This window comes from Triticum aestivum, chromosome 6B, assembly GCF_018294505.1.
Source record: "Triticum aestivum cultivar Chinese Spring chromosome 6B, IWGSC CS RefSeq v2.1, whole genome shotgun sequence".
In the NCBI taxonomy this organism is placed as follows: domain Eukaryota; kingdom Viridiplantae; phylum Streptophyta; class Magnoliopsida; order Poales; family Poaceae; genus Triticum; species Triticum aestivum.
In genome coordinates, this window is record NC_057810.1 from 653,886,469 (window position 1) to 653,895,031 (window position 8,563).

The window sequence follows — 8,563 nt, forward strand, 5'->3', positions numbered from 1 at the left end:
TTGTTATCCAAACAACCACTTAAGGTGTTTTGACTATTGAGCTTTACTCGGGGTGTTGAAGTGCAACAATTACTTCTCCCTGGAGGGTCTCTATACCTTTGCATGTCTGTAGTATATAATATCTGGTGTTCCTTCTTTTAAGTTTTTAATTGTCAAATTTCATGTTGTTCTTGTTCCTGTTTGCTCTTTATCCAAATCTTCCTGGGATTTAATCAGAAAGGATGCTCAATGGGACTTTGTCACGCCGAGATATCAGCAGCAATCGGCAACGACAAAGCTCAATTATCTATTGCATATTCAGAAGAAAGCATCTGCTGTCGACAATCAAGGCACTATGACAGGTATATCAAAAAAGTGTTCCGCCGATCTAGTTCATGACTTCAGATGCATCTATATTAAAGCTTTATAAAATTTTTTCTTTGCAAATTGTTTAGTTGGTGGAGTATATATACTTGATTGCTTATCCTAAATATGATTTTGGGCACATAGGGTCTGACTAGATTCAAAACCTGCTTAACTTCACACTGATCTTGGTGTGAACACCCATTCTTCGATTAGCCCCTCCACCATAGTTGTGAGTCGGATTTTTATTTATTTTTGGTACCATCAAGGGCATTCAATATTTCTTGATCTATTTGACTGGATATTTACTGGATAACAAAATAATCTAGAAACTTCTACTGGACATTGCCTCAGTTCCGTTCGAGAAAATGGTATATGCAGTGAATCAAAAGGTTTATACTCATAAAGAGAGGTAGAAAATCTAATCTCGGTTTTTTTAAGGGTTGGGTGTATATGTATATACTGGTACTTGAAAAGGGGTATCTGCTCTAATTTTTTCAAGCATGCATGCAAGTCTGTCAGTGTATGTAACTTATAAAGCTTTGAAAATGTATTGTTCGTTGATGTTATTCCTTATTAATTTTCCCTAGCATAAACCAGACTTTATATGTAAATGTGCTTCTGGAGTATTTATCGACCAAGATTGTTTGTTGTGCACTTATGTCAGCATCTAGATCATAAATCTATAACATTGCATCTCGTTGAACAGCATCGTATGTGCTATTTTCTGGCATAACCTTTGATGTTAATGCTCATAAAACAACAAAGAAACATTATACTTCGAGAAAGAGGATGGCAAATTGTACCGAATGTTCCAAACAGAATGAAAATTAGACCATGTGTTCGTTTTTGATTGCATCCACAAATTTAGTTGTTTTGGGCAAAACTACAAGCTTATTTCTCAGATTGTAGTATGTTTTGCACCAAATTCTAAGAGAGTGAGCGCTTCATTTCTTTGAGAAGCAAAACCTGGACTAAGGATTGCAAGTTGTTTATTTATTCCTAGCATTTTCTACAATCTTCTATTTTGCTGCCGATCATCTCTTGCAAGTTAACAAGAACACTATTACTTTGTTAACAAATATCCATTCATTTTCTTCTTGGCTAATGTTTATTTGTTCTGAAGCTCCATGCATATACATACCCGTAGTTACAAAATGATTTCTCTGTCGGAATTGCATATGCATATCAACATATTGTTTATTTCAACACAACCTTATGCCCCTAGGATGTGCTTTATTGATGCTACTTATTGTTTCCTATACTCTAATCAGTAAATATGAAATTCTCAGTGAACCATAATCAGTTTTATTTACACTGTAGGTAGCTCAAGCCTAAGATGCAAACATCTCTAGGAATGGAGTTGCTGACGGTATGCAAAGAATGAGACAATGGTGATGGTCAGGATCGATGTGTCAAGCATCTGAGACATATCGACGTCAAGACATGGAAGAGGGCTCTCTGCCCTTATAGATAGGCCTTCTTACCATGCTGCATTACTAACCTGCACAATTAATGTGTATCGAAATTAACTTTGGAAGAACATTAAGCATGCAAACATAGCTGTGGAGAATCCTTGGAACATCTTACCTGCAATGTTAACTTAAACCTTCTGGATCAGCAAATGCTTCATCCTTCTCTTCAAATGTAAATTCTACTGCCCAGAACAAACCAGTTTAAGAGTTACGGGAAGCTTGTCTTCTTGAGCATTCTGAAAACTGCAGAGTATCCATCTCGATTTGGTTGTAGAATAATGCTATAAGCTCTGCAGCATGGCTTACAGTTCTGTACCACCAAAAGCTAGACAGAATGTGAGCTAAGATTATGTAACGCCCCGGATTCGATGCGCCAGGTGTCCGCCAGTTATTCGCCGTCTTTGCCATGTCATTTGCTTGCGTGTTGCATTTTATCATGTCATCATGTGCATCTCATTTTCCATACGTGTTCGCCTCATGCATCCGAGCACTTTCCCCGTTGTCCGTTTTGCAATCCGGCACCCCTATGTCCTCCGGCGTCCCCCTCTTGTCTCTTTTCGTGTGCGGGTGTTAAACTTTCTCGGAATGGCCCGAGGTTTGCCAAGCGGCCTTGGTATAGCACTGGTAGACCGCCTGTCAAGTTTCGTGCCATTTGGAGGTCGTTTGATACTCCAACGGTTAACCGGATAACCGTAAAGGCCTCTTTTGTTGCAGCCCAACACCCCTTCCAAAGTGGCCCAAAACCCATCCTAACCCGCTCCATGCTCTCGGTCGTTCGATCATGATCGCGTGGCCGAAAACCGCTCCTCATTTGGACTCTCCTAGCTCCTTCTACCTATATAAACACCCTCTCCCCCAAAATTCGCGGATGAATCCCCCCTAACCCTAGCTTCTTCCTCCTCCCGTAGCCGGACGCGTCCGCCCCCACCGGACATGTCCGCGCCGCCGCCCGCAGCCAATCCGAGCTCGCCACGTGGCGCGCCGCCGCCACCCTCCACCGCCGGCCCGCGGAGCCCATGGCGGGCCCGCGCGGGCCCTCGCGCCTCCGTCGCCCGGCCGGCTGTCGCCGCCGCCTCGTCGCCGCAACCTCGCCGCCGGCGAGCGCCGCTGCCCGGCCGGCCTCCGCCGCCTTCGCCCGGGTCGCCGCCGCCCCCGCCTCCCTGCGCCGCCTCGGCGTTGACCGGGCCCCGGCCGCGCCCCCGCGCCCCAAGCTCTGCCGCCAGGCTCCCGGCCGCGCCGCCGGCCGCCGCCGATGCTCCGCCGCCCGCTAACCTCGCCGGTTGCCGCCCCGGTCAGATCCGGGCAGGAGCACCCGGATCCGCCTCGCTCCGACCCCGCCGGCCGCCTCTCCGGTCTCCTTCTCCCTCTCCGGCCGCCGTCCTCGCGGATACGGCGAGATCCGTCGCTGCATCAAAATCCGTGCAGCCCGAGGTTGACCCCGAATTCGTCTAAGTCCCGTATATTGTTGCATTATCATGCCATGTTCATCATGATGTATCTATGCATCCGTAGCTCCGTTTCGTGCGTGTAATATGTCAAATTGTTCGTCTCGACGAGTACTTCATTTTTTTCCATTGCATCATATTCATTTGAGTTCATCTTGATGCCCGAAATGCTGTTGGAAGAGTGCATGTTGATGTTAATTTGCTGAAACTGTTATAACTTGCTCATTTGTCATTTTTTGCCATGATTGATGTGTGCATCCTATGAGGTTGATGTCTACATGTGTTTTGATCTATGCCATGCCATCTTTCCAGTGGTGCCATCCTTGTATTTTCGTGAGTTGTGTGTTGAGTGCATCAAGCTTGCTAAGTAGGGTACTTGCTGTTGCTGTTTTGCTAGGCTGAATCTGTTATTTCGTGATGCTATATAAACATGTTGCTACTAATCATTCTATGCATAATCTGGAGATATTCTATAAACATGTTTTGATCTACATGTCATCCTCTAACAATACATGCCCCTGGTTGCATTTATAGGTTGCTGTAGCTTGTTCGTATCTTGCTCCAAAGTTGCTAAATAATGTTGCTGTCAACCTATTAACATGAAGTTCAATGTTTCCATGATTGTTTGCTAGTGATCCATGCACCCTATGACCTTGCTCTTGCCATGCTTAGCTTCATAAACATGTCTTCTTACTGTTGGTTGGCTTGCCATGCCATGTATTGCTCTGTGGTGAGTGGTTAAAGCTCACCAACATGCCTACTTATTGTTGTTCCTGCCATGTATGAATCTGTAATATAACTTGCCATGTTTACATGGGTGCCATCATATTTTCTATGCCTTTTTGACTCATGGTCAGTAACGGACTGTTGTTCTATGCATTTAGTAGTATCATGCCATACCTTTGTTTGCCATGATAAGTTCTTGTAACATGTTGTTTGATAGCTCTAAACATTGCAACCTGATGTTATTTCTGCTAAAGTCTGAAACTGTTATTATTTGCCATCTTACCATGTGTTTTGGAGCATGATCTAGTGTTTTCTGGAGATAGGTCAGTGTTCATGTTTTGTTATGCTTTACCAGTACTTCATGCCCATGCTTTTTGTTCTTATGTTGGGGTGCTGTAGCATATTGTTTTGATGCTTGCAATATGCCTAGTTGCTGTTTTGGACAGATTGTTGTTATGACTTGTATAGTGTGTGTGTGTTGAACCGTTGCTCCGTTTTGAGTGTGCTCAATATGAAACTTGCTTGATTTTGCATGTAGTTTCATATCATCATGTTGCATCCATGTTTGGGAGTGTTTTATTGATGTTTGTATGCATTTTGCATCAATGCCATGCTTAACTTGTTTTGCTCATATCTTCTAGCCCGTACCTCCGAATCTAATGAACTTTATATGTAACTTGACTAGAATTTCGTGGAGATGCTCTTGGTGCTCTTTAACTTGCTGTTTAACAACTTCAACTTAATGTTTATTCAGTTCTGGACCAATTTCGAAATATGCATATGAGGACTTACCAGAGTTGTTATATGTTGTTGCCGGCCTCATTTAAACTTGCTTTGATGTGTTGTTCTTGTTTGTATCATCTCTTGCCATGAGTAGCTTCATGTAGCTGGGTCATGCATCATGCTTGTTGAGCATCATGCCTTGTTCATGTGTGGGGTGTTTACCATGTTGTGTGCTTCTTCTCGATAGTTCCCGTTTCGTTGCGATCGTGAGGATTCGTTCGTCTACGTGTGGTTCGTCTTCGTGGCTTCATCTTCTTCATGGACTCGTTCTTCTTCCTAGCGGGATTTCAGGCAAGATGACCGCTAACCTGGATCTCACTACTATCATTGCTATGCTAGTTGCTTCGTTCTATCGCTTTGCTTCGCTACCTATCTTTTGCTCTTCAAGCCTCCCAAATTGCCATGAACCTCTAACCTTTGACACCATTCCTAGCAAACCATTGATTGGCTATGTTACCGCTTTGCTCAGCCCCTCTTATAGCGTTGTTAGTTGCAGGTGAAGTTGAAGATTGCTCCATGGTGGACAGGGTTATGTTGGGATATCACAATATCTCTTATATTATTAATGCATCTATATACTTGGTAAAGGGAAGAAGGCTCGGCCTTATGCCTGGTGTTTTGTTCCACTCTTGCCGCCCTAGTTTCCGTCATACCGGTGTTATGTTCCCGGTTTTTGCGTTCCTAACGCGGTCGGGTGATTTATGGGACCCCCTGACAGTTCGCTTTGAATAAAACTTGTCCAGCAAGGCCCAACCTTGGTTTTACCATTTGCCTCACCACCACCTATACCCTTCCCTTGGGTCGGCCAACCTGAGGGTCATCTTTATTTTTAGCCCCCCCGGGCCAGTGCTTGTCTAAGTGCTGGTCCAAACCGAGCAGCCTGCGGGGCCCCCTGGGGAAACTCGAGGTCTGGTTTTACTCGTAGCTTGACTTATCCGGTGTTGCCCTGAGAACGAGATATGTGCAGCTCCTATCGGGATTGTCGGTGCATCGGGCGGCTTTGCTGGTCTTGTTTTACCATTGTCGAAATGTCTTGTAAACCGGGATTTCGAGACTGATCGGGTCTTCCTGGGAGAAGGAATATCCTTCGTTGATCGCGAGAGATTATCATGGGCTAAGTTGGGACACCCCTGCAGGGTATAAACTTTTGAGAGCCGTGCCCGCGGTTATGTGGCAGATGGGAATTTGTTAATGTCCGGTTGTAGATAACTTGACACCAGATCCGAATTAAAACGCATCAACCGCGTGTGTAGCCGTGATGGTCTCTTCTCGGCGGAGTCCGGGAAGTGAACATGGTTTTGGGTTATGCTTGATGTAAGTAGGAGTTCAGGATCACCTCTTGATCATTGCTAGCTTCACGACCGTTCCGTTGCTTCTCTTCTCGCTCTTATTTGCGTATGTTAGCCAACATATCATGCTTAGCCGCTGCTGCAACCTCACCACTTTATCCCTTCCTTTCCCATTAAGCTTTGCTAGTCTTGATACCCATGGTAATGGGATTGCTGAGTCCTCGTGGCTCACAGATTACTACAACAACAGTTGCAGGTACAGGTTATGCGATGATCATGATGCGAGAGCGATGTTTACTTGTTTGGAGTTCTTCTTCTGCTTCTTCTTCGATCAGGGGTAGGTTCCAGGTCGGCAGCCTGGGCTAGCAGGGTGGATGTCGTTTGAATTTCTGTTTGTGTTTCATCCGTAGTCGGATGGTGCTCTTTTGTAAGATGATGTTGTATTCATGTGGCATTGTATGCCTTTTGTATGTATCCCCATCTATTATGTAATGTTGATGTAATGATATCCACCTTGCAAAAGAGTCTTCAAGATGCGCTTCTATCCTTGGTGGGACCTTCGAGTTCCTTTAGGATAGGGTCGCATCTTGGGCGTGACAAGTTGGTATCAGAGCCTCGACCGACCTTAGGAGCCCCCCTTGATTGATCGTGTAGTTGGCCGTTGTTGAGTCTAGAAGAAAACTGTTTTCAGAGTCTAGTTATATCGGAGAGTAGGAATTCTTTTTACTCCTCTGCCCCTTCGTCGCTCTGGTGAGGATTCTTGACGTAGGTGTTTTGATTTACTCCTCTTCCCCTTCAAAATTTTCTTTAGGTTCACGCAGTTGGTTTTCCGGTAGTTGTTCCTCAGCTCTTTTTATCCGGTGCATTTCTCATCAAGTTGACTCGAGCCTCTTCATCTTTGAGTTCAATCCTCAGTTGTTTTTTTCCCACCCGCCCTACCCTTTTTCTTCTCGGAACCGGAGTCCGTAATCGAGTATCCATCCTACTCATGTGAAGTCTTTGCTTTCTTTCCTCAATGATGTCAACCGGTGTTTTTCTCTCCAAGATATTCGTTGGTTCTCCCTTCCAGGTGCTTTTGTTTTCATTCGTGTGGAGTCCCTTCAGTCTTCCCTCAATTATTTCAACCGGCGATTTCTCTTTTGTTTGGCATTCTTCATCTCTTTACTTCTCCGGTTGACTCAATTCAAGTTCTTTGGGTTGGCCATATTCTTTTCCTTGGATCAAGTGTTCTCCTTGCTCATTTGCCTCTCGTCGGATTATCCTTCCGGAGTGTTCAAGACATCTCAGGAGATTTGTCTGTGTTTGAATTAATTCGAGGTTGTCACCTCATTCAAATATTTTAATTGTTCCGGTGCATCATCTAACTTTTCAACAATCCTTTCCAACGGTGTTTTCTTCAGTGGGCCCTAACCCACAGGTCTTTTCCCAGGATCTTACCTGACTCTTCTAATTCCCCCGGAGTTATTCTCAAATTCTTTTCAAAGTGTGATGTAAGAATGGATTCCATCAGTCACATGCCTTTTCCAAGATCGCTTTCAAATTCTTTTCATTGTTGGCTCAACCTCTTCGATTCTCATTCTCCCGGAGTATCTCAGTAATTTTGGTGGTGTTTCTCGTTGTCATTTGAAGACCGAAGAAGAGTTTTTCCTCTAAATCTTGTCCGTTCTTCCAAAGTTTCGTGGTTCTAGTTTCATGTTATCCTATCAAATTGTTTCAAGTCATGCAAATTCTTTTCATCCATCCGGAGCATTTCAGGAGTTGCTTTCCCTCTCGATCATCCGGAGGTCATCTTTTCAGAACATTCCTTCGTTCTAAGTTTTTAGCTTCGGTCGTCTCTATATTCTCCAGGTGCTTCGTTCAAGTATTCTTCAACCAGTTCGCGATCCCGCCATTATCTTGTCTTTTTATTCCTCAAGTATCTTTGTGCTTTTCTAATTCTTCCCAGTGATTAAGTCTCTTTCATCAGTCATTTTTGAATTCTCGTGGTGGTTCTTTCAGATTCTTTGCCTTGTTTATCATATTAATCCATTCGTTCTTTTCAATCCTACCGGTGGTTCATGAAGACTTTCTCAAGTTTTGTGCTATTCTCTCCTTAATCCTTTTCAAGAAGAATATGTAGTATGTAAAATCCATTGCTTCTCATCAATTTAATTTGATGAAGGATAAGCATACAATAAATCTTATTCTTATTTCATCCAAGTGAGTAATCCCTTCCTTCAGAGTTTGTTCTTGGTGAATAAATTCTAGTTCCAAGTGTTTTCATCTTTTTTTTTCCGGAGTTCAATTTCCTCAGCCATGTCGTCGGAACCTCCATCTAAATCATCGCAACGCTCTTCTATTCTTTCATCCTTCATTCTATCTCATCATCCTTTTTGTCAACGGAGTTCTTCATGGTGGTTCTTCATGATTTAATTCATTCTTCAAGAGTTCATCAAGTTTCATTCCATCTTCTTAAGTTCATGTTCTAATCCTCCCATTTTCAGCCGGAGTGCTACCTAAATTC

At 43.8% G+C, this 8,563-nt stretch overlaps 1 long non-coding RNA gene across 1 annotated transcript; it reads left to right on the plus strand.

The window, feature by feature from the left end:
• The first annotated feature begins 206 nt into the window (after nt 1-206).
• LOC123134712 (uncharacterized) lies at nt 207-1,917 on the plus strand. Its single transcript, XR_006465708.1, has 2 exons — nt 207-341; nt 1,666-1,917. It is a non-coding gene; the product is annotated as an uncharacterized lncRNA (long non-coding RNA).
• The last annotated feature ends 6,646 nt before the right edge of the window (nt 1,918-8,563 follow it).